Raw genomic sequence first — 26,379 nt, forward strand, 5'->3', positions numbered from 1 at the left:
AACTAGGAGAAAATCTTCAAAGGAAAATCTACAAAGGAGAATCGGCAAAGCTGACAGGTTTTGAAACATGATTTTTTTTTGTAAAGAGTAATCGGGATTTTTTTATTGGACTAGTATTGTAGAGTGGAAGGTAAAAGATAGGTTTAAGAGAAAGGAGTTGTAAATAGTTATTGGTTTCAATGTTCTCTGTCGGACTTAAATAATAAAGTTGTTAATTTTTACTTTAAATAGTTTTTTTGCCTCTCGAATTTTAACAGATTACAGCCTGAGGTTGGGTGGCATGGTGGCTCAGCGGTTAGCACTGCTGCCTCAGGTCACCAGGTCCCAGGTTCAATTCCAGCCTCGGGCGACTGACTGTGTGGAGTTTGCACATTCTCCCTGTATCTGCGTGGGTTTCCTCCCACAGTCCAAAGATGTGCAGATCAAGTGAATTGGCCCTGCTAAATTGCCCGTAGTGTTAGGTATATTATTCAGAGGGAAATTAGTTTGTGTGGATTACTTTCTGGAGGGTCGGCTTGGGCCAAAGGGCCAGTTTCCACACTGTAGGAAATTTAATCTTTCGGTGAGGTTTATTCCGCGTTGTAACAATCTGCCTCAAACTCTTCCGCTGGCAGCTCATTCCATATGAGTGATTGTGAAGAGAGACATGGAGTTGATGTTTCAAGTTGTGTATGGCTCTTCTTCAAAACTGAAAAGGGCTGGACATTTGTGTTTGTCACAGTGTAGACACAGGGAGAGGAGGACCAAGTAGAAGAGTTGAATGAATTTTGTGAACATAAAGATGTTCCACTCTGTTTTGTTTGTCTTCACCTCTATACCCATTTTCTTTAGATAGGAATCCTCTTCCTGCCATCCAGACACTTTCACCTGACTCCAAAACACCCCCTCCACCCAGGCCTCTCCCTCAGGCCTTTTGCCTGCAGTTGATTTCTTCATCAAAAACTGCCAATGGGAAATGGGCTACCATAATTTCTCTGCTCCCTTCACCCTCTCTAATCTGTCATTCTCTGAGCTTGCTACACTTCCTTTTTTCAGATCTAACATGGTTATCCAAGCTGCTGATAAGAAGGTACTGTTCTCATTTGGCTGTTAGCATGCTGACCTCTACCTTGAAGAATAGAGTGCCAACTCAAAGACACCTCCTCCTTCTCTCCCTGGGTCATGACCCATCATTGAACATCAGGCTGTAGTTTCCAAGACTGTCATTGATTTCATTACAGGCAATGCCTCCCCACAGCTTCTCACCTAATTGTCCACCAGTCCTGCATAACCAACTTCTACCTCCTTCCCAAAATCCACTATCAGGATTGCTCTGCCAGAACCATTCTTTTCCTGGCCCACTGAACTTATCTTTTCCTATCTCATCCCGATTGTTTGTCCCCACTTTGTTCAGTCTTTCCCCACTTACATTCATGCACACTTCTAATGCTTTATGTTGGTTCCACAATTCCCATATTTCTGGATTTACCCTATTCACCATATGTATGCAATCCCTTTACCCATCCACCCCCATCAGGATGGTCTGATTGCTTCCCACTTCTTTCCCATCCATCACCCTCCTCCATCTGGTGGAGCCCGTTCACAATTTGAACAATGTCTCCTTTAATTCTCTCTAAGTGAAAGGTGTCACCATGGCTCACAGTTGTGCCTGTCTCTTTCTGGCCTATATGGGATATTCTTTATTCCACTCCTACTGAGGCCGCCATCAACAATTCTTTCTCTGATATACCTCTTCCATCTTCAAATATTAAGTAAAGACGTGATGAAGCAAACATATCAGGGAGTAGAATTCCTTTGAGCGTTGAATTATGTTTTCCATATAAATTTTTTTCAAAACACAGTAGAAACCATCCCCTGTTTCCACTATTAAAGACTCCTACTTTTAGCTTGGAAATGAAAAGTACGCAACATTTCAAACAGATAGACAGAATGGTGAAGGAGGAAGAATAACCCTCACAGTAAAGATTGTAGTGGGAAAGGATCTTGGAACATCAGGTCAGGAAGCATAACCAATATGGAAGAGATCAGGATTGGCATGGATCAGAAAATATTGATTGGAACAATAGATATGTCACGGTAGAGTCTTAAGCAACAAATGGTTGGAGCTTGTAAAAGAGGCAATGTAATAATTATGAGGAACTGTATCAGAAGGTAAGAAATGGAGGCAGGAAAAGACAGTTCAGTCCCTCACCCCTGCCTCCCCATTCAATAGGATCATGGCTATCCTGACCCAAGCCTTTGCTTTTCTTTCACACCAGCTCAGAGTAGTTATCCTTACCAGTCATGTTCTCTTCAAATACTTTCAGTGATCTAGCCTCCACGTCTCTCCAGGGTAAAGATTTCCAAACATTCATTACTCTTCAGAAGAATAACTTTATTTCCATTTCAGTTTCAAATGAGTGTCCCCATCATCTGTTCCTATAGCTCCTCGTTCGAGGCACCCTCAGTAATGGAAGCATCTCCTCAAAATGGACCTGTTTTAAGCCCCCTCAGAATCTTGGGTGTTTCAATAAGATCATGCCTCATTCTTCCAAACTCTAATGAATAAAGACCTAATTATTTTTTAGCCATTCTGATAAATCAGCTCCTTCTCCTCAGGAATTAGCATAGTGAATTTATTTTAAGCAATATATTGCAGAATAAAGCTATTTTAGATCTGGCATTGCGAAGTGAATAAGTCCAGAGTTAAAAACCCACTGAGGACAAGTGATCACAATTGAGTTCCATATTATATTTTAAAGTAACATACCCCAGCCTCAAACAAGAATCTTAAACAAAGGCAATTGCATACACATGAGGGGAGAGTTGGCTAAGGCAGATTGGGTAAATAGATTCAAAGATGTAATAATTAAACAGTGGGAAACATTCAAAAATTTCAAAATGTTCAACAGAAGTGTATTCCATTTAAAAACAAAAGCACAGCAAGTAAAATCCTTCCATGGGTCACTAAGGAACTTAAAGATAATATTAGATTAAGAAGATGAGGCTTTTAATGTCTGAGAAAATAGCAGCAAACATTGAAGGTTAGGAATGTTTTAGAAGATCACAAAGACCCATCAAAAATTGATTAAAAGATGGAATAAGAGGAAACTAGGAAGGATTTAAATGCAGATATTAACTTATATTTAGATGTTTGAATATAATTAAATATTTAAAACATATTTAAATACAGCCAATGAGATTATCTAAAATAAAGATTGGTTCCTTGCAGTCCGAGTTATTGTCCTATGGATACAGGAGATGGCTGACACATTGAACAGATATGTTTGATGAGAAGTTAGTACCATCCCATCGAGATGAATTTGGAAGTGTGCAGATTCTCCCGGACCAAGGTCTGGGCAGGAAATATGTAATCCAGGTGTTAAATAAGATACTTAAGTAACACATTCATTAAATTCCACACTTTGTATCTGCCTTCACAATGGATGACATAAGTTACATTCTAGAAATCTAGTTGAATCTTTGGCTAAAATGAGTCAGGAACATAATGTAATTAAGATAGGAAAGGAAAACTTGTTGGAGAATATGAAAGGACTAAAGTCAATCAAATCCCCAGGACTTGCTGGTCTGCATCCTTGAGTTCTATAAGGGGCAGCTACAAAGATAGTGGTTAAAATTTCCTGGAGTTCTCTAGATTTTAGGATGTTTCCAGTGAATTGCAAGTGAACAAATGTACCTCTGCTATTCAAGGAAGAAGAGAGAGAGAGAGAGAGAGAGAGAGAGGGAGAGAGAAATGAACTCCAGGGTCAATTCACTTCATATCAGTCATTGGGAAAATGCTGGAATCCATTATTATGGAAGTCTTAGTAATTGCTGACAAAAACAGTTTGTTCAGAAAAATGAACATGGTTTTATGAAAAGAAAATTGAGTTTCAAAACATTATTCATTTTTTTTAGAGTATAACTAGCAGAATTGGAAAAAAAGAGAACTTGCAGATGTATTTTACTTGTATATCCAAAGAGCTCATGGAGTATATTAACATGAGTTAAGGATTGGCAATTTGACATGAAGCAGAGAACAGTTCATTACAGAACATTTTCAAGTTGGTACACTGTAACCAGGGGAGGTTATAGTGTTTGATTCAACATGTCTGATCACAGATCCTTACACACTGCTTGATTATTTTAGTCTGTGGTCAATAACATACTTCCTAAAGGTGACAAGAGGAAAGTTATTGGTAAGACAGGATAACAATCCAGTAACTTAGACTGGAGGCAAGACTAAGAAGAAGTAAAAACCAAAAGGAAAATTAAGTAAGTGATCCTTGTTGACAAATGCTAGTTTGTAGGAGGCACAGGGTGGCTGGTTCACACTTACAAAGATGTGAACTGGTCTAATACAATTAAAATTAAATCCTATATCTATCAATGAAGAGAAATAAATTGGCTATCTTCAGGTTTGAGATGCTGTTTGTTGCAAAACAGAAACAATTATGGGCGGCACGGTGGCACAGTGGATAGCACTGCTGCCTCACAGAGCCAGAGACCCAGGTTCAATTCCTGCCTCAGGCAACTGGCTGTGTGGAGTTTGCACATTCTCCCCGTGTCTGCATGGGTTTCCTTTGGATGCTCCAGTTTCCTCCTACAGACCAAAGATGTGCAGGTTAGATGAATTAGCCATGCTAAATTGCCTGTAGTGTTCGGTGAAGGGGTAAATGTAGGGGAATAGATCTGAGTGGGTCGCTCTTCGGAGGGTTGGTGTGGACTTGTTGGGCTGAAGGGCCTGTTTCCACACTATAAGTAACCTAATCTAAAAAAAAATTCCTTCCTTTGTAGACGTCTGATAGTTTTTGACCAGAACATTCACATTGCCCAGCTATCTAACCACCTGCCAGTAAAAACCAATCAGTTACATGTGGCCAGCCAAATCTCCATTTGTATATAGCCTCCTGGCTTCAGCTTGTCTATAACTAACCTATCCCACTGTTTGAACCAACAGCTGAGTAAACAGCACTTACAACGACTGCCAAGTAACTTCCTTTTAAGGAAATTGCAATAGTCCCTGAATTGACTTTTTAAATGGTTCTGTCCCTATTTCTGTCCACAATCAATAATACAGCAAAATAAAAGGATATGGTCTTTATGACAGCAAATACCTTGTTTGAAATGTTGCAAGTGATGACAGCAGTCTCGTGCATTTCAACCCATGTGCAGAAAAATGTCTCAACAGCTGGGTGAGATACTCCAATTGGAGCTGCACTCTGACTGCCCATTGAAGAAAGCATCAGTTCGTGTGTGAGCTTGTTGTCAGAAGCTGAACACAAATGCTATGTTGGAGAACAGGCAGCTCTAGCCTGCATCCACACATGTGAGCATTGCCATAGGTATCTCTCCAGCACAAGTTTACCCTCAACACTGTTTCACCAAGCACTGACTACTTGTTGACTACACCAGGATCAGATCTTCAGCCTCTACTAATCTATAGATGGTCAGATTGTCTTCATTGGTATAACTTTGTGGCTGAGTATTCTGCAGGTGCATACAACTCAGTAGCTTACATGCCAAAGTGGACAGCGATCACAGACAGCATCAGTGTTAGGAAATCAAACTGAAGAGTTTGCAGTGAGTTTGCACATGACTGAAAGGAGTTGGAGGCAGGATCAGCAACAGATCATGCACCACAGAAAGTCATCAAGTACCTCAAAAGTAACTAGCTTTGTAAACTGGAGAAGAACTGGTCTTGTAAGACGCAGTATACAATAAACTCACATTGTTTGTTGATGACTATAATGTGTATAGAACTGAACTGGTTACACCAAAACTGCTACAGCAACAAATATTGCATCTTTCCCATAAACAACATGCTTTTGTTGAACTCAAACAATGCTCCTGTGAAGCAAGTTGGTGGCCGGCAATTGACCACTACATTAAAAAGTTCATTAGGAACTATGAGGCTTGTTCACTCAATGAGAAACCAATTAAACCCATGTCATGCACTCCTACTATTGACTCCATGGCCAACTAAACTATGGCAACAACTTCAAGTAGATATTTCTAGCAAAGTGCAAGCAGCCCAAAGGAATCAATGAATTCTGCCTGCTGCTCATGATTTACATTGTAAATAGCCAAATTCCATAACTACCATTTCAGTCATTGACATTGTAGATAAATTATTGGCAAAATGATTTTGGTGGAGACCATTGCTACAGACAATAGACTGCAGTTTGGTTCACACCAGTTCATGGGGTTCTGAGCAAGTTATGGAATTTATCCCCACTTGATATCAAGCTACAAGCCATAACTGAAAAGTTGCACTGAATGATTCAAAAGGATGATGCAGGACAGTCTGATAGTTAGTATGTTGGAGTGGAGACATTTAAACAATTTACATCTGCATCCTACTTCCATATATTGATCCATCACATTTTCCCCGTCCAGAAAGACGAGTTGAATTGTTGCTAGACCATAGACATTTGCAAGTCACTGTTCTTTTTTAACTGGGGTCAATTTTTTTGTTTGAGAGCTCCTTTTGGGGTTTGCTTGATGGGTTACCTTTTGATTGTTGGAGGCTGCTTTTTGGTTTCCATGGACTACTTTTATTATTCTCACTGACTCCTTTGTTTGGTGTTGCAGTGTCATAGCAATGTTACCCTGTGTATTCGTGTTGCTATGTGAGGTATTTGGAGCAACACAGAGGCACAATTAAAAGAATTCAACAATATTATTATAATCATCACTTCTCCATTAAATTGAAAGCCACATCACATAGCAAAAGACAACTGACACAAAAAAAACTATCATCATAAGTACTGTATATAAGTATGCCTTCCATGGACAGGTGAGGTCCTATCTAGATGGTTGTGTTCTTGTCATCCACATAGCCACTGCACCTCAAGTAATTCAAAGTGTGTGAGATGATTTGAAATGTAACAGCACATAAATGTAAATCTATATATAAACAAAAATAGTTAGCATTGAATTATCCAGTGTTCATTACAAATATTCATTTAAAACTACTTTCTCCCCTATTTAGTCACCATGCCCCTGTGCACTCCTCCTTCTCCCATTACACTCCTCTTCCTTTCCTATGCAACCTCTCAATTCACTCCACTACCCCTCCCACACGCATGCAACTTCCATCTCCTCTCTCCAATCCAACTTTCTTTCTCAGCCCCTACATCCTAGCCTCACTAGCTCAACAGACCCAGACTCTAGGCCTCAGGATCTGACCTCACCACCTTAACTTACTATTTCCACTAAGCCTCTCCCCCGTGTCAGCTTCTTTCCCAAATGCCTCCAGCCTCAGCAACCGCCCAGCTCTAAAGCTTCCAGCTCAACAGACTCGCTTACTGCCACCTTCTCACCCATGTCACTGCCGTCAGGTTCGTTGTCCATGAATGGGAGTGAGAGTTAGCCTGTGGTTGAAGGACCAGAGAGCCTGTCCATTCTATTTATAGGGGTGATGTTTCTCTGAATGGCTGTTCCCATGACTGAATTCTCTTGGACATTTCGGTGAAGTTTGGGGCATACTCACTCCTGTGCACATTGAAAGTTGATTCTTAATCTATAAGCATCAGTTAATGAAGCTGCTAGGCCAAAAGCAAGTGAAGCATAATGTGGGCGACTGTGGGCTTATTCACTTTGGTGATCAGTATAGAACAGCAGAGTGTTTCAAAAGAATGTCTGTAATTTGTCTCTGCTGATGTTCAGAGAAATTTATGCATACTTGTGCAAGAAACAGACAGTTAACATTGGGCACAGCAAACAATTAGGAAGGCAAGTGTCATGTTGGTCGTTATTGCGAGGTTTTAATGTATGAGATGAAAGGAGTCTTGCTAGAGTTACACAAGACTGCCCTGAGCCTACGCCTGGTCTAATGTGTGCAGTTTTAGTTGCAATATTTAAGTATAGATATAAAAACAGAAGTTGTTGGAAAAATGAAGAGAAAGCAGAGTTAACATTTTAGGTCCAGTGACCCTTCATCAGAACCTCTTTAGGCCCCTCTTCTGCAGAAGGGTCACTGAATGTGAAATATTAACTCTGATTTCTCTCCACAGATGCTGCCAGACCTGCTGAGGTTTTCCAGCGATTTCTGTTCTTGTTTCTGATGTCTAGCATCCGTAGTTGTTTGGGTTTTTTTAAGCATAGGTATAGTTTACACTGCAAACAGTGCATCAGGTTCCCTAAATTGGTTCCTAGAATGAAAAGATTGTCCTATGAACTGGGGCTGAGTAAATCGGCCTGGAGTTTAGAAGAACAATATTAAAATGTATAAGGTTCTGAAGTGGTTTCGCAGGATAAACATTGAGAAGTTACTTCTGGTAGCTCAATTCAGTGGATTAGGAGTTGGTTATTTATGACTGCAATGAAGAAAAATTATTTCACTCAAAATGTTAATTTTCTGGAACTCTTGACCTCAGAGGTTTGTGGATGGTCTATTGTTGAACACGTGGGCAGCATGGTGGCTTAGTGGTTAGTACTGCTGTCTCACAGCACCAGGGTCCCAGGTTCGATTCCAGCCTTGGGCAACTGTCTGTGTGGAGTTTGCACATTCTCCCCGTGTCTGCGTGGGTTTTCTCCGGGTGCTCTGGTTTCCTCCCACAGTCCAAAGATATGCTGGTCAGGTGGATTGGCCATGCTAAATTGCCCAGAGTGTTAGGTACATTAGTCAGAGGGAAATGGGTCTGGATGGGTTACTCTCCAGAGGGTGGGTTGGGCCGAAGGGCCTGTTTTCACACTGTAGGGAATCTAATCATAACATTTTAGTTTGAGATAGAGGTTTGGTCCTCTTGGGGAATTGAAATGGGGGAGCAGGCAGGAAAGTGGAGTTAAGACTGATGATCGGCGGTGATTGTAATGAATGGCAGAAGAGGTTGGAGGAGCTGCTTGGCTTTGCTGCTGCTTTTATGTAATGAGAACAGGTGAATGTCACTGTAAGTGGAACTGGGAATCCAGACAGCTTCAGAATAAACTGAAATGGCCAATAACATGGTCTACAGCTGAATGTTTGATGCCAGGTTTTCTTTTTTTTGTTTTGCACTCCATCAATGTTTCTTCCTCAGACATAAGACAAAATAAACAAAGTCCCAAACGTTTCATTTTTCTAACTCCTTTGCAATGCTGGAGGATACTTGCTTTTCCTAAGGGGGCTGGGATATTTATACCTACAGAAGCTGCAAACTTTGAAATTGAATCATAGAGTCATACAGCACGGAAACAGACCCTTCGGTCCAACTCGTCCATGCTGACCAGGTTTCCCAAACTGAACTAGTCCTAATGGCCTGCATTTGGCCCATATCCCTCTAAAAGAGACAAAGAGACATCATGCTACCTTCCACCCGACTGTCTTTTAGTTAAGCTGGATGAAATCCCATTTTGGGTGCATTGGCTTTGTACCTGGACTTCACAGTTTGCAGCATCTGATCAAACCTCAAGTCTAAACTTGAGAACAGCCAGAAACTGTGGGGATGAGACTGGTCTACTTCAGTCGGGGGAAATGGACTCACAGCGAATCAGCAGCCAATTTTCATTCCAGCCAATTTTATTTTTATAGATGTTCACAAAACAACAACTCTGTTTCAGACACTCATTTCCGAGTCTTGCTCACCTTTTACTTGGTTGAGACGAAAAAGTCTTGGCAATATTTTCCAACTTGATGGGAAAAACAATTCCGGTAGAATATAGTACAGGATGTCAATTCACTAGGCCACTTTCACACCCTACAAATTTCCTTTTCAGAGTACCAATGGGATAGGAAGTCTTCTGCCTGTTATTTACTTGTGTTGCACATTGGATTGTCAGTTTTATTTTCATGAATGGCCTGAACCTGTGGCAGGTCAACTGAGAGAAAGGTAGGTCAGGAGATATAAACTTCAAGGATGCTTTACCTAACATATGTCCATAGTAGGATGTCAACAAAATTAGTTCTAATGCTTCTATAGCAGTCATATGTGTATAAATGTAGTAATTCAGAAGGAAGTTGACTGAGAGTAAGTTCTCTTGTCACTATGTTGATTGAAGAATTAACTGCTTGTTTTGCCCCATTCTAAACTGCCATCTGGAAAAATTTATGCAGCTATTAATTAGTTTTCGCCACTGATCAATAAGCACAGAGCTAGATATAGATGGTTTGCCTACAGCACTTTTGAATCATGCATGATTTTCAGCAGCATCTACCATAGAAATATAATTACACCCAGTCATGTATTTATGCTGTAAACTAATAGACAATTTATTTTTAAAAACTTTAAAGAAAATAAATTGATGCTAAGATGGAAAATACGACTTGCAGTCCACACATCTGAGGATATGAAAAAATTACAGTAGTGTTTAATTAATAAAATTAATGTATAATTGTGTTGTGTTATAACGTGTTTTTAATTGAGTCTAAAGCTTTAAAATGCTCCAGTTTCTGTTATTTATATATAAAATGCCTAACTTAACATTGACTTTTTAACAGTAAAGAAGTTCACTGAAGTGAATAAACTTTCCACATGCCACCTTAAAACAGACAGAGAGGAATTCTGCATAAAAAGATAAAAGAATCACCGGAAACATGGCAGCTCCAATATGTGATTAAAAAGTGACTAAGAGTTACAAAGCAAATTAAATGTAGGATATTCCTCTTCACTTTAGTCTCACACACATTATTATTTTTACAGAACTCCATGTCCTAGAGATGAACGTGGATGGACAGCAAAATCATACTTCAATCTATAATGGAGATTCAGCTTTCGTAAAGTTTACACATTATTTAACTAATGTAATAGACTCTTAGTGAAAGAGCCTTTCAGTTACACATCAGTAGCTGAGAGATTATAGTTTCCCCTGACTACACTTTCAATGTCAATGGGTGAGGGAGACATATACAAATCAGAATATGGCCCAGAGAGTGCACTACAAAACGTACTTGACACAATTCCTCATTTAACTCTATTGAGACTGAGGCAGCAGTTTTGCACTTTTAACAAGCAATAAAAAGAAAACAATACAGTAGATATCTTTCAGTATCTGAGCTGGTAATACAAATTCATATAGGACTGCATGACATATTGATGGTTGTGTCGTATCTGAGGATCTGAAAGACCAATTGTATACTCAGAGAAGCCTGATCTTAGTATGACAAAATTCCATTCCATTGCATGTCTGCAATATTTAAAAGGCAATTTAAAAACAACTACAGTAAGTCTGTTCTGCAGTTCTTGCAGTACTCCCTAGGTGGGAAGTATTGATATGGCAAAACATTGTAGAATTTAGGACAACAACCAGATGCTAGCATTTAAACATTGTGTTTCACCAATCACAGCATGGCAACAAATGGAATAATATCTTGATATGTTATTGTAATTCTTCAAAATAATAACTAATATTATATTCCTACCAATATAATAACTAAAGCATCTGGAAAAATGAAACATAGTTTACATGGAAAAGCATATAACAGATCACGCTGAGTGACAATTCTATATTTATGATTTGATTGCTATAAATAAGGTACATGCCCTGTCCAGAATTACATAGATCAAAGCAGGATACCTTTAGCACCTTACCCCTATCAGATGCAGTGAATTTTACATGTAATGCAATGTATAACAGAGCCGATATTGGTTTCACGAATACAGATGTGAGAAATAAAATCATCAATAAAAGGTTAATTGAAATCACTAAAATTAAAAATACATCTCACCAGACTGAAGGCATCTTGAGTGTGAACAAAAAGGTCTCGAAACACCAAAGGTCTTCATGCTGGTGCTTGCCAATAATTCCTTTAGGTCCGTAATCAGCAATGTTCTTTCACCAACTGTCACTAAGACAGAGAGCTCAAACCTTACATGTAGCAAGAGAGAGGTGCCCTCGTTTCTACTATCAAATCAGTTCTCCATGAAGCCAGAAGAAAAAAAAATCAATTCTCTCATTACTGAATTGCTGTGAACTGACTGGTGAATCTTTAGACTGTGCGAGCAGGAATTTGGAAAGTGGGACAGTGTCTTCACAGTTCTGTGAATAGAACTAAACCTTCGCGTAAATGCAGATTCATTTTACACTCAATTGAATGACATCCAATAATTTTTTAAAAAACTTGAATGCCTATTACAGTGTAAATGCTTACAGTATGTGGAACTACTATCTACTCACTGTAAAACAGCATTATTTAGCCTTATCAGCACACCATCTGACAGGGGTACAAACTGAATTAACTCTAAGTTGATATGCAGCTTTAATGATGAGAACATTTTGGCAAACCTGTTATAGATATCAACTCTAGACATAGAATTGTTTCAGTTTTAAATTAAATATTGACAAACCTTTGTGAAGGACTTCAAAAGTTGCATTAGCAATATTTGCAAGCTTCGATAACCTATCTAGTAAACCTGTGTAGTGGGAGTCAGTCTGCAGCATCAGATCTGAAACAAATAAATACCACATAACATGCAATGCCTGTATATGTTCTGATTAAAGAACAGATTTCCTGGTAAGCAACTTAATTGAAGGGGGTCAGGTTATGTGCGAAAAATCACACAAACTCTGACATCTTTGTGCAGTCAATAATATAATTTGAACCACTTGATAGTTTTAACAGCCTCCAATCCTTCCAAGCATCCATTATTCTCTGGACATCCCATTTCATTTATTTCCCTGAATTCAGAAGAACAGTAATATTTGACTGAAAGTATTAACTCAGTTCCTGTCTGCACAGATGTTGCCAGACCTACTGATATTTGCAGCACTGTTATCTTTATTTAGGGTTTCCAACATCTGCAGTGTTTTGCTTTTATTTCATGTTCCAATTATTTCCCTCGTTTTATGATATTTAGAGAACTTTCTAATAAAAGACAAATTATATGCTTTCTTATCTAGGCAAACTCACACAATGCTGTGAATAACACAGCAAATCAGCCCTGAAAGTACAGAAGGAAAGAGATGAGAGAAATACTGGAGGCTGTGATAGATGAACAATATAAGACACATGCTTCTAAAGGTTTATTTACTATGCTAAGGCTGCCCATCAAACTCAGACTGGATGGATGATGTGATTGACTGATATGTCTAATACCCGCTGCCAATTCAAATTTCTGCAGACCACCTCACTGACAAATGAGTTACTTGTACCTGTTGGGACATTGAAAAATGAGAGGAGAAGTAATTGAAACATACAGGATTCTTGGGGGAATTGGCAGAGTAGATATGGAAAGGTTGTTTCCGGTGTGGGAGACTTTAGGACCCAAGGACGTAACTTCAGAGTCACATGTTTAAGATAGAAATAAGGAGGAAATTCCTCTCTCAGAGGGTAGTGAATCTGGATTTCTTTACCATAGGAGGCTATCGAGGCTGGGTCATTAAGCATATTCAAGTCTGAGATAGATTTTTAATCAGTAAGTGAATCAAGGTTTATGGAGACAAGGTCAGAAAGTGGAATTGAGGATGATTAGGTCAGTCATGATCTCAGTGAATTGTGGAGTTGACTTGATGTGTTGAATGGCTTATTTTTGCTCAGCCATTTTGATTATTTTAGCATTGTCAAAGATATTCTATTATTAAATTATTCTTTTATTATTCTCTGTCATTAATGAACTGACATGCTATTTTATTCTAAAATGAATTGCAATATTTTTCCAAAGAAGTAATTGGATTTTTCTGGACCATATACTTAAAGAGTTTCAGATTACTGTTGTAAGACATCTTTTCAGTTGTTCTGCCTTGTACAAAATTGGGGAAGAGTCATCTGATTAATCACTCAGGAAGAGCTTTATGATATTATATCCCATTTCCTGAGTCCAGAGACTTGGCATTCAGGTCAATGTATGTCTGCTTCCAATTTCAAACTGTGCTTGTTTGTACAGTTGCTTGGTTTCTTGACTTCAGTCCTTGTACATTCAGGCCTCTAGTGCTGTGCCTGAGAACCCAGCCACATCCTGCTCTCACCTGCATGCTCCATTGCCCATGTTACTTCCTGCTCAGAATCACTTTCCCATCCAGCTGTTGGACTTGCTGTAGGCACAATGCACTTCTGCTTAAACAGGTACAGGCTGGCTTTAAGAAGTGTCGCTGAGCTTGCATGTACATGAGCTTCATTCGAACCTGGGCCCCATACTGAGAGTGCAGTGAGCTTCATGTGCCAGTCATGGACATCAACAGGCAGTACAAGGCTCATGTGCCCACATCACTTCTCTCCTGGGCTTGCTGTAATCTTGCATTGTAAACTGTATGCTCACTAAAAAGCATTAGTCTGATCTGTATACTTTCTACACCTCCATTCCCTTCCATCAAGTACAACATGATGTTAATTAAAAATTATCTGTAGTATTATTGGAATTTAAATGTTTGACTTTGTTCTCTCTGATTGTGAAATAAGAGGTAGGAAGTACTTAATTAAGCGGAATGGTGGTGGTATGTTGGAATTCAGCCACCTCCCAGTCTCTGTTGAATTAAGTTCTGGAAATGAAACCAAGACCCTTAAGTAGCTACTTCATAAGTTAAAGGCCTTGTATTTTGGGGGGCCTCACTCATGGCAGCCATGCCAACCAAAGCCTGGCAGCATAGCCTCCATGCCAACATTTGACTCCAGCTGTCCCATAAGTCCTTATGTTTTGTGTCAATAAATGCCAACTTATGCCCCTACCCACGATCCTTTGCCCTTATCACTTCCATGCCAAATACCATATCCACCATGTGCAGACCTCATGATATATGCTGAAGCGAGAGTGTCAACTGAAGAATTCACCATTTATAAAAACATGCTCTCAATAATAAAACATTTTAAAAACATTTGACCTCCTTTCATTCCTTATAAAAACAAACATTGGAATTCATGGTCCAATTTCAACTATGAACGGATAGGCACTACACTTTGATAATGTAAGGTTGTGAAGTCAGTCATGCAGCACTAATCCAAGAATGATAACCTTCAGTTTTACGTCAATAGAATGAAATACCATTCTGGACTGGTTTTTTTTCAAATGTTCAACAGGTTGAGATTTTAAATGGCTTGAAATTTTGAAAACTCCTTTTGATTGCTCCTCTTCACAGTTATCTTTGACAACTCCTACGGACCATTTCTTTTGATTCTTATGATATTTGCTTTGAAGGGAAAGCAATGCCCGAGTTGTATTAAGGCTGGTCTGTTAATCTAGCAACCCAAATAATGTTCCAGGGACTGGGTTCAAATTCCACCATGACAAATGGTGTAACTTGAATTCAGTAAAATCTGGAATTACAAGTCTAATGATGACTGTGTGTTGATTGTTCGAAAAACCCATCTGGTTCACTCACGTCCTTTAGGGGAGGAAGCTGCCATCCTTACCTGGTCTGGCCTACATGTGACTCCAGACTCACAACAAAGTGGTTGACTCTTAACTGCCCTCTGGGCAATTAGGGATGGTCAATAAATGCTGGCCTGGTCAGTGCTGCTCTCATCCCATGAATGAACAAAAAAAGGACTCTTTTGATAAATTTAATGAACCTGGCCGTTCAAATGAGTTAACGTACCTTTTGTGGGCATTCACGCAAAGGTGTCCTAGGATTATATCCAACAGTATTCCCTACCTTTCCAAAGCAACTTACAAAGTTCAGACCCTTTCCTACAAGGTCTAACCAGCATGTAACATGCTTCTGACTCCCAGCTAATGAAAATCAAACTTGACTGGAAGTAGCTGCTATTTCACAAGGATAGCTGCCTCAATGGAACATGGATGAAATGTGACACCCATCCCATTCCCTCACTGTGGAAATGGTGGTGGCCATGTTTGAGGACCAAGCCTCCGGACTTTGACCTCTTCCATCTTTTTTTTTACAATGACAGAAAGGTCTTTGCCGTTGCAAAATAAAAGAACATCAGGTATTTTCTCAGCAAAAGCAACAAAAATATGTTACAGTATTACACAATACATCCTTAGTTTGATGAAGAGGTAAGCAGCAATTAGTTCGAGCATAGAGCCCATACAGGGTTTCCAAACCATCCCATAAATTCAACAAACGTGTTTGCAGCTGTTTTCTGTGGACGCTGTTTATTGTAAGTGACATTTTTTTTGCAGGCGAGTAAGATAGTGTTCAACAGAAGCCTCTGAATATTTGACCCTGATAAATGGTACTTTTAGCAAAGTAGGGCTATTATCATCATTGACAATAACAAAAAGATCCTGCTTGGAAAGGCTGCAGCTTGGAAAAAGACATCAAATAATTATATATTTCAAACAAACTGTTGTTGAACTAAATAATGAATTTGAGCCCGATCTCAGACTTGAGTTACATAGCATTATTTTAATCCTAGATACAGGAAAATGAAGTTGCGTACTTTGAATTTTACTCAGGTTAATATACTTGTATTTTTATGAGATTTAATCAAATTCCAGTATCATTGAGAATTAAATAGATTGAGTGCATGTTGGCTACATTTCAAGCTATGCAAGGTCTTTCCCTTTTCTCATGTCAACGATCCAATACATCAATGGTTTTCAAAAATGAAGAATATTACAATGAACATGAATGGTATTTTCACAACTGAACATTTAGAACCTGATGATTTATGTGAATTAGCATCATGACAAGACACTTTGGATATATCAACCAAGCTGTCATAACGTAACACAACAACTTAAAGGGATTAATTGATTAGCATTATAAACTAATCCCATATGCAGTTCTGGAATCCGCATTATAAGAGAGATATGGTAGCGTTAGAAATGGTGGAAAAGAGACTTATGAGGATGTTACCTGGAGTAGAGAGTTTCAGCGAGGAAGATAGACTGTGATTGTCTTCCTTAGAGCAAAGGCAACTGAGCGGGCACACGTAAGCAACAATCTCAATGGTGATTGAGATGTATAAAATTATCAGGGGTATAGATAAGAGGATAGGAGATATACAGGAAAAACTTCTTCCTTTGTTGGTGGGATCAATGACTGGAGGCATAGAGTTAAGGTAAGGGCCAGTAGGTTTAGAGAAGATGCGGGAAAAACCTTTTGGAATCTGGAACTCACTGCCTGTCAGGGTGGTACAAGCAGAAACCTTCATAACATTGAAGGAATATGTAGATATACATTCGCAATGCCAAGGCATACAAGGTTATAGCTAAGTGCTGGAAAATGGGATTAGAATAGTTAGTTGGTTGTTTTTGACTAGTGTAGACTTGATGGACCAAAGGGCCTTTTTCTGCACTATAGATCTCTATGACTATATAAATACTGCCCTACAAAAAAAAGTTAGTAAGTGCAATTTTAAGATAAGCTAAACAGCGAACTAACATCATATGCTCAAAATTGGTATTCTAACTAAATAATCCTTTGCTTGGAAATAACAGTCAGGTAACTCACGACCATTAGACTGGTTGTTGCCTACTAAAGTAAAGCCATGATAACTTGCTTTTATAATGTCAGTTGAAGGAAAATATTGGCAAGACCATCAGGAATAACCCATCTGCTCCTCTGCAAAATAGTATATTAGTTTCTTTTACATTCATCCAAACAGGCAGATGGAGTTTCAATTTAACATCACACCCAAAAGACGCCTTTGACAGTGCTGCATTCCATCAACACTGCACTGGCCAGTCTGCCTGATGCTTCTTGTGGTATAAGTGCCTTATAACTCAGAGGCAAGAATGTTACCAACTGACCCGCGCAATATCAGTGACACAACTGTTGTGGTTCAACTGGTTTAATGGAGAATCGAACATACAGAACAGAAATCATCCACATTTGAATTTTAGCTCTGTACCTAATTGGCTGCTATCTGATGAGATGTTGAAAGGGATGCTGCAGTTGTTCTTAATTCAATCTAATACAGGGCAGAATCTTATAGCGGCCTGAGCAACGTGGGCTCTGGCGAGATATGTGGCAGAATTGGGCAGTGAGTCCAGCGAGGCCCACCTTGACACTGGCAACAACTTGTGCCATGTTTTATGTTTTTAATCATTGTGGCAAGATTCTCAGCAGCAAGTTGCCCATTGATGATGTTTATTGCTTATTAAACGCCTTGTTCACAGCCCAACCACCTCATTAATATTCTCAAAACTCTCCAAAAAAACAGAATAGCAGGAAAATGCAGCAGGAAAACTGGAGCAAATACTTGATGGATTCAGCTCATCAGCTCTGGCACCAGTCCAGGTTCTGCTCAAGGTGGTTAGAGCCAAGAACCTCTCCACATGAGAGGGGAGGAGCTGAATTACAGGCAGTGCTCACCTGTCTTGACTCTTTCTGCTCTGGTGTGGGCTGTTTACCTCATGGAATGAGAGAGAGTGGCAGCTATAAGACCATAAGACATAGGAGTGGAAGTAAGGCCATTCGGCCCATCGAGTCCACTCCGCCATTCAATCATGGCTGATGCGCATTTCAGCTCCACTTGCCAGCGTTCTCCCCGTAGCCCTTAATTCCTCTAGACAACAAGAACCTATCAATCTCGGCCTTGAAGACATTTAGCGTCCCGGCTTCCACTGCACTCCGTGGCGATGAATTCCACAGGCCCACCACTCTCTGGCTGAAGAAATGTCTCCGCATTTCCGTTCTGAATTTACCCCCTCTAATTCTAAGGCTGTGTCCATGGGTCCTAGTCTCCTCGCCTAACAGAAACAATTTTCTAGCATCCACCTTTTCAAAGCCATGTATTATTTTGTACGTCTCTATTAGATCTCCCCTTAATCTTCTAAACTCCAACGAATACAATCCCAGTATCCTCAGCCGTTCCTCATATGCTAGACCTGTCATTCCAGGGATCATCCGTGTGAATCTCCGCTGGACACGTTCCAGTGCCAGTATGTCCTTCCTGAGGTGTGGGGACCAAAACTGGACACAGTACTCCAAATGGGGCCTAACCAGAGCTTTATAAAGTCTTAGTAGTACATCTCTGCTTTTATATTCCAACCCTCTTGAGATAAGAGACAACATTGCATTCGCTTTCTTAATCACAGACTCAACCTGCATGTTTACCTTTAGAGAATCCTCGACTAGCACTCCCAGATCCCTTTGTGCTTTGGCTTTATTAAGTTTCTCACCATTTAGAAAGTAGTCCATTCCTATATTCTTTTTGCCAAAGTGCAAGATCTCGCACTTGCTCACGTTAAATTCCATCAGCCATTTCCTGGACCACTCTCCCAACCTGTCTAGATCCTTCTGTAGCCTCCCCACTTCCTCAGTACTACCTGCCTGTCCACCTAACTTCGTATCATCGGCAAACTTCGCTAGAATGCCCCCGGTTCCCTCATCCAAATCATTAATATATAATGCGAACAGCTGTGGCCCCAGCACCGAACCCTGTGGGACACCGCTCGTCACCGGCTGCCATTCTGAAAAAGAACCTTTTATCCCAACTCTCTGCCTTCTGTTAGATAGCCAATCCTCAATCCATCCCAGCAGCTCACCTCGAACACCATGGGCCCTCACCTTGCTCAGCAGCCTCCCGTGTGGCACCTTATCAAAAGCCTTTTGAAAGTCCAGATAGACCACATCCACTGGGTTCCCCTGGTCTAACCTACTTGTTACCTCTTCAAAAAATTCCAACAGGTTTGTCAGGCATGACCTCCCTTTACTAAATCCATGTTGACTTGTTCTAATCAGACTCTGCTCTTCCAAGAATTTAGAAACCTCATCCTTAATGATGGATTCTAGAATTTTACCAACAACCGAGGTTAAGCTGATTGGCCTATAATTTTCCATCTTTTGCCTTGATCACAGGCGATGAAAGTTTGTGGCACAGCAGTTACTATTAGTGCAGGTGGGTTGGTGTCCTCAGAAAGTGAGTGGACAGAAAAGAAGACGTGCAATGTTAGTGGTACAAGGATCAGGTGGCTGATAGCAAGTGGAGGAAGATGTTACAAGTGATAGTGAGAGCAGTAGAGCATGAGCCTTGGCTGGGGTGGGTGTGGTAACAGCATAGTTAGCATGAGGTATTGGAGAAAAGATTGTGGCACTCTTGCTGGCAGAGTAGAGAAGGGAAATGATGCTCTTCCTTCAGAGCTGGGTATTCATCCAGGCAATGGAGACTGCTTTATTCCTGGTGGAAATCTCAGACCAGGCTGGCGTGGGCTGATGTCATGGCCCCCATTACTGGTCGGAGGTGTGGGAAAGTGATGGGGGCGGGGGGTGGTGATGATGTCCTGTGGTAGTACCACTCCTTCCAGAAGGATCTCCAGGGCAATGCTTGTAAAGTGAGATACCCATTTCCCCCATCAGCCATTTCGGCCAAATGTCAGGAAAAACAATAGGGCACCGGCAGACCAACAGAGCTTGCAAAGATGATATGCTAGTAAATTCTGAGATTTACACTGAGTGGTAAGTTGTTTTGAGAATGGCGCGGAGCAAGATGACTTGGAAATGAGACTTGTGAGATGCCGTAGGGGCGCAGAAGGTAATTAAGTTTGTGAGATATGGCAAAATAATTCATTCAGCCTTGTGACAACAAACCTTCCAAAAACCATGGAGGTAGTTAATAAAATATAAGATTCAGCTCATTATATCTGATACATCAGAATAGAATTCCCAAGTACTATTACTAACGAGCAATTAATACATTCTACAAAAGTCAAGCATCAATGTCTAAACTTCCAGTGTAATTTAATGACAAAGTGATCTTTCATATTGCTTCCTGTGCTTTTTTCAAGAGATCGATGTGTTTTTAAAAAACTTTCAAGGTATAATTGGATGGTAACCTCGTGAAGTGAGTACATTGCTCCACAACGCACGTTGCAATGTTGTAATTATTCTATTTTGAAAATTGAGTTTTCCATTTTGCACGCAAAAATATCTGCACAATCTCCTTCAGTCTTACAATTTGCCAACTCAAACCCAATTTTGGACAATGATGTTTTTCACCTCAGATCTACTAGGATTAGATTTTGGTTACTTCCCTATGAGCTGTTAATATACTGATGTGCAGGCCAGGTGAATTGGCCATACTAAATTGCCCATAGTGTTAGGTCAGGGGTAAATGTAGATGTAGGGGTATGGGTGGGTTACGCTTCGGCGGGGCGGTGTGGACTTGTTGGGCCGAAGGGCCTGTTTCCACACTGTAAGTAATCTAATCTAATCTAATCTGAACCATAATGATGGAGAAGAACTGCTGATAATTGGCAGCCTTTTAATTAATTAAGGGCTGAATGTCTTTGAAAATATCTCAGAAGTTGCAAACGTCATATGCAGGATAAGGAGCAATTTAAGAGGCCAAGAGAAAGGGGAGAATAAAGCCCAGTGCAAATCATTGCAAGCTTTATGACTACATTGCGAACATGGACCTGCCTCCTTAGTGAAACATGTCAAACTGCTGCCCAACTTCACAAATGAATGAAGATCAGCTCTTCAATTATATGGGGCTTGTGTGACTATCTGATAAATATGACGTGATCCTATGGTATAAATGTGTTCTTAATTATCGTCAGTTAGTTTGCTGTTTTGGAGTTGAGTTCTGTAGAGGACAACTTCATTTCAATTGCATGAGTTGCAACTTCAGATTTTGTAGCTGTCAATAATGGGTTTAATATTTGCTGAACAAAATATAAATCCAAAAGACAGAAGTAAGTGTGGACTTTTTCAATTCTTCAGTTGTGACGTGATTTGGTCATAGCAGAAGTTCCAGAAAAATAGTTTACACCACAATCTGCTGATCTCTTGCTGGAGAGGTCCAGTGGAAAGTCCAATTAACTTTTATAGCCAGTCTGGCAGTTGATCTTTCATATTCTTTGCATTGTGGACAGTTTGCAGCATACTTTTCTCCTGATCCTCGCAAAGCATTCCCACCAGTTTTGTCATTTCGACTGAAAGGGACATTCTAAGTGATGCAAAACCAATTATATCTAAAGCTCACAATGTGGTCTCCTCTATATTGCGGAAATGAAGCATAGACTGGGTAACCGCTTCATAGGATATCTATGTTCAGCCCACAAAAATGAGCCTGAGCTTCTAGTTACCTGCCACTTTAACACACACCACCCTGTTCCCTGGCCAACATCTCTGTCTGGGGCTTGCTGCAATGCTCCAGCAAAGCTCAGCACAAGCAGGAAGAACAGCCCTCATTTTCCACATGGGAACTCTGCAGCCCTCTGGATTCAATACCAAGTTCAACAATTTTAAGGCTTGAGACATCTTCTCCAATGTCCTTACCTCAACCCTCACACACCAGGCCTTGGTACCATAGGCTGCTACCACATAAAACACATTGTCACCTACTAATAGTTCTCATTAGCAGATATTCGTTCTCCTAAGCTTACCTTGACCCACTCCCTTATCTGTCCAACTGTTTTTTCTCTCTCGTTGGGCTCTATCTCCATCTCTTGTTTGCTCCTCTCCCTCACCCCGCACTACCTTCTGCATAAATAGCAACATTTTCCTAGCTACCATCAGTTCTGAAGGAGGGTCACTGGACCTGAAATGCTAACTCTGATCTCTGTCTACAGATGATGCCAGGCCTGTTGGGTTTTTCCAGCAATCTCTGTTTCTGTTTCCAGAAGAACTGTAGTTCTTTCAATTTTTTTATATCTAAAACTATGCTGACTGTTCCCTGGGACACCTGTACTCTTTAGACATTCATTTATAACATTCATTTCACTTTTTATAAATTTAGCTCCTATGGGAGTTAAACTAATTGGTCTGTAATTATCAGGATCACGTCTTGTACACTTTTCACAATATTCAAATTATATTTGGCGTCCTGGTATGAATTTTACCAGAGGCTGTTTCAATTATTAGAGAGAGAGAGAGAGAGAGAGAGAGAGACTATTTCTTCACAATTCCCATAATTGATAAAACAAGGACATCTTAACCAATGGTTATCTAAACTCTATGAACATATTCACTCAAGGCTATTGCCTATACTATCTGATATCATAGATCATAGTTGCTAAGAGTGACAGTAGGCTTGCTCTGCCATTGGTAAGATTATTGCTTCAATTGTAGAGCCTAAATGCTAGGTCTTTTTTTAATTATACATTTGTGAGTTGTGGGCATCACTGGCAACACTGGCATTTATCGCCCATCCAAAATTACTGTGGAGATAGTGATGGTGAACTGCCTTCTTGAACCGGTGCCGCCCTTGGGGTTCAGGTAGACCCACAATGCTGTTAGGAAGACAGCTCCAAGGATTTGACCCAGTGACAGTAAAGGAACAATTATATATTTCTAAGTTAGGGCAGTGTTCGGCTTGGAAGGGATCTTGTGGTGGTGTCCTCATCTGTCGGCTTCCTTTATACTTCCAGGTGGCAGTGGTCTTGGCTTTGGAAGGTACTGTCGAAAGAACTTCGGTGAGTTAATGCAGAGCTTGGGTATTCTCTGCTCCAAGCCAGTGAGGAAAGGAAGTTACTTCCAGCCAAGCCAATCCTTTGCAACTTCCTCCAGTCATTTATAGTCCAGGGATGTGCAGGGCAAGGTGGATTAGCCATGCTATATAGTCCACAGTGTCCGGGGATGTGCAGACTAGGTGAATTAGGCACGCTATATTATCCACAGTGTCCCACGATGTGCAAGCGAGGTAGGTTAGCCATGCTATATTATCCATAGTGTCCAGGGATGTGCAAACGAGGTGGATTAGCCATACTATATTATCTATAGTGTCCAGGGATGTGCAGGTGAGGTGAGTTAGCCATGGAAAATGAAGGTTTATGGGGATAGGATAGGGGGATGGGCCTGGGTGGGACATGATGGGCTGAATGGTCTGCTTCCACACTGTAGGAATTCTACGATTTACCACTTTGTCCTGCAAGACAGAAGGAATGGTGACAGGGAATGAGTTGTGACTGTATTTGCTGAAGACCTTGAAGTATGTGGAAGCTTTGACAAGTGGGTGTGAAGTTTACAGCAGTAGAAAATACATGAGAGTGATTAACATAAGAAAAACAAAATAATGCGGATAATGTGGATCTGAAATTAAAACAGGAAGTAGTGTGGAAACCCAGCAAATCTGGCAGCATCTGTGGGGAGAGAAACAGAGTGAACGTTTGAAGTCCAATGAATACTCTCTGGAAGTGAAGGAGGCTGGAAGGTGATGGGGTTTATGTTGTTGACAAAGTGGGAAGGAGAAGGAACTGAAACAGATTGCGACACTGTCCAAAGCAAAATACTGAGAGTGCTAATGGTAGTCAAGGTTTGATAGTGATGCAAAACTAGTGTTAATGGTAGGTGTGAGTAGTAGAAAATAAGTCAGCTCTTCTGAGAGCAAACCCACACAAACAGAACATCAGTAGGGGGTTAAGGGAGTGTAAACAAAATGGAGGACAGTATTCATGTGCTGAAATTGTTGAAGCTACACAGATGGTGTCAAACTTATTGTGTTTCTCCATTATTTTCTGGTTCTATTTGAGAAATTAATCCATTGGTTAGGAGCAGATTAAAATGCTGGGTCTGCCATATAAACACTGGGTTATAGGGAACATATAGAGTGAAAGAGTCATGAATCATACAGCACAGAAACAGACCCTCTGGTCCAATCAGACCATGCTAAACTAAACTTGCCTGCTCCTGGCCCATATTCCTCCAAACCAGGGAATGAATCTAATTACTCGACATTGCTGGTAGGAGAATAAAGAGGCTGTGGTGCATTGAGCAGTATGTGAGGATGGTGGTGCATTTGGCGGGAGATAGCATTTTAAGATTCACTGACGTGTTCTGTTCATGTGAGATTATTAAATTTCTTCAGGGACTGCCTTCACATGTTCAGAGCCAGGCTCCTGTGACACCTCCACGTTGTATTTCTGGAGAACATTCCTTCAATAACAGCACCTGCGCTCCGTCAAACAATCCAGGAACAGTCTCCTTCACTGGTTGCTCCATTATTCCAATTTCATTCTTATTAGCCTCCTAAACATGCAACTATTCAACAGCAAATTAACCTAGGGCTGCAGGCCACAATCATGGCAATGAACAAATAGCATGAAGTTTATTGTATGTATCATCAATGTGTTCCCTGTGCTCTCAAACTGGCTTTGTCTGCCTGTACTACCTCATGACTCTTTCCCCATCCTCAAGGCCCTCATGTCTTCCTTGCTGTTCTATCCACTCCCCATGGTCCTCTATAACCAAATTAGTGCCAGGTCAGGATCTATGCTGAGATGAAACAAAATAATTTCCACCTGTCTATAGGTGATTATTGCACTGAAATTAGAAACTCCCTTTATGATTTAAAAACATTAATCAACTTATTTGCATATCTTCAAATATTTCATCCTTTACAAAAATAAACAATAGGTTTGTAGCCACATATTGTAACTACGTGGTGCTGTCACTCAAACTATGAACTGACAGGCAGTCCATTGTGATAATGACAGACTATAAAATTGGTCATTCCATATGAATACTATAATTATGGCCCTCAGGTCTTTGTCAAATGACAGAGTGAAGTACCAAACACTTTTGTTTTAATTACAGAGTGTTTTCTTTTAATCCAAAGGCCGGAAGATTTAGTGCCTTGTCCATTTGACAGAGAATGCTTTAACATATTGACAGCTTCAATAACTTTACCCACACTTTGCATGCATTTATGTCAGCTTTTAATCATCCCAAAGGGCATTTAAGCTCTCACAAAGGGCTCTTACTATATTCCAAATAAGCTCAGCTGTCTGCAAAATGCTTCTTTCAAAAGAATATTGCTACTTTGTAGTCTGCCTCATGTAAACCTTCTCCTGAAAGGTAGAAAGCCCACAAGTCATGTTTTGGACATCCGCTAGTGTAAATTAGATGTGTTAACAGGCAGCTGCTCTTTTACAAGTATTGCTGCCTCCTATTGGATCGGGAAACCTACAACCTGCCCTGAACTCCTTCCCATTCTGTGAAAATAGCAGGTACAAGGTTCAGGAGTGGATACTTCCAAAGTTATGGCTCTACCACCATTTTGGTTAAGCCATAGACATTCTCCATCCCTCACTAACTCAGGCCTTTATCTTGTTGGAATGAGCTATTCACTTTGAAGGCATCATGGGGAGAAAGATATGGCCAGAGTGTCGGGAAACTGATGAACAATCAGGCATTAATATTCAGGGCTTTGCGTCTGTTCAGCTCACATTTAAGATCAGCTCATCAGAATTGTATACTATTTCTTACACAAGGGCTTGCTGAGTGTGTATCTACTGTAAATCTGCCATGCTTTATTGCTCCTGTTCGTTGGATCAGAGAATCATAAGCATGAAATGAGGCTGTTCAGCCTGAGTTGGTTCTTTCTAATGTCTAACTAATTTGTTCCACTTCCTCATCTTCACCACAGGTCATCAACCATTCCCCAAAACCCTGCAAATTCACTCTTTTCAAGTACATTTCAAATTTCCTTGTTTATTTGTCTATTATAAGTTATTTTGACAATTAATAAGCAACTCCTTAAAAAGTATTTCTTGTCCCATCTTCCAAAGTCTAAAGTCTTTACCAATATGTTAAACTATTTTCTGTTTGATTATTGGGTTCACTCCAAATTGTTGAGATCCTGGCTGGGTAAAGATCTGTTTTCAGATCTGCTTTGGGATGCTGATATTTAGAGCAGTA

The sequence above is a fragment of the Chiloscyllium punctatum genome, chromosome 8 (assembly GCF_047496795.1).
Source record: "Chiloscyllium punctatum isolate Juve2018m chromosome 8, sChiPun1.3, whole genome shotgun sequence".
NCBI classification, from domain to species: domain Eukaryota; kingdom Metazoa; phylum Chordata; class Chondrichthyes; order Orectolobiformes; family Hemiscylliidae; genus Chiloscyllium; species Chiloscyllium punctatum.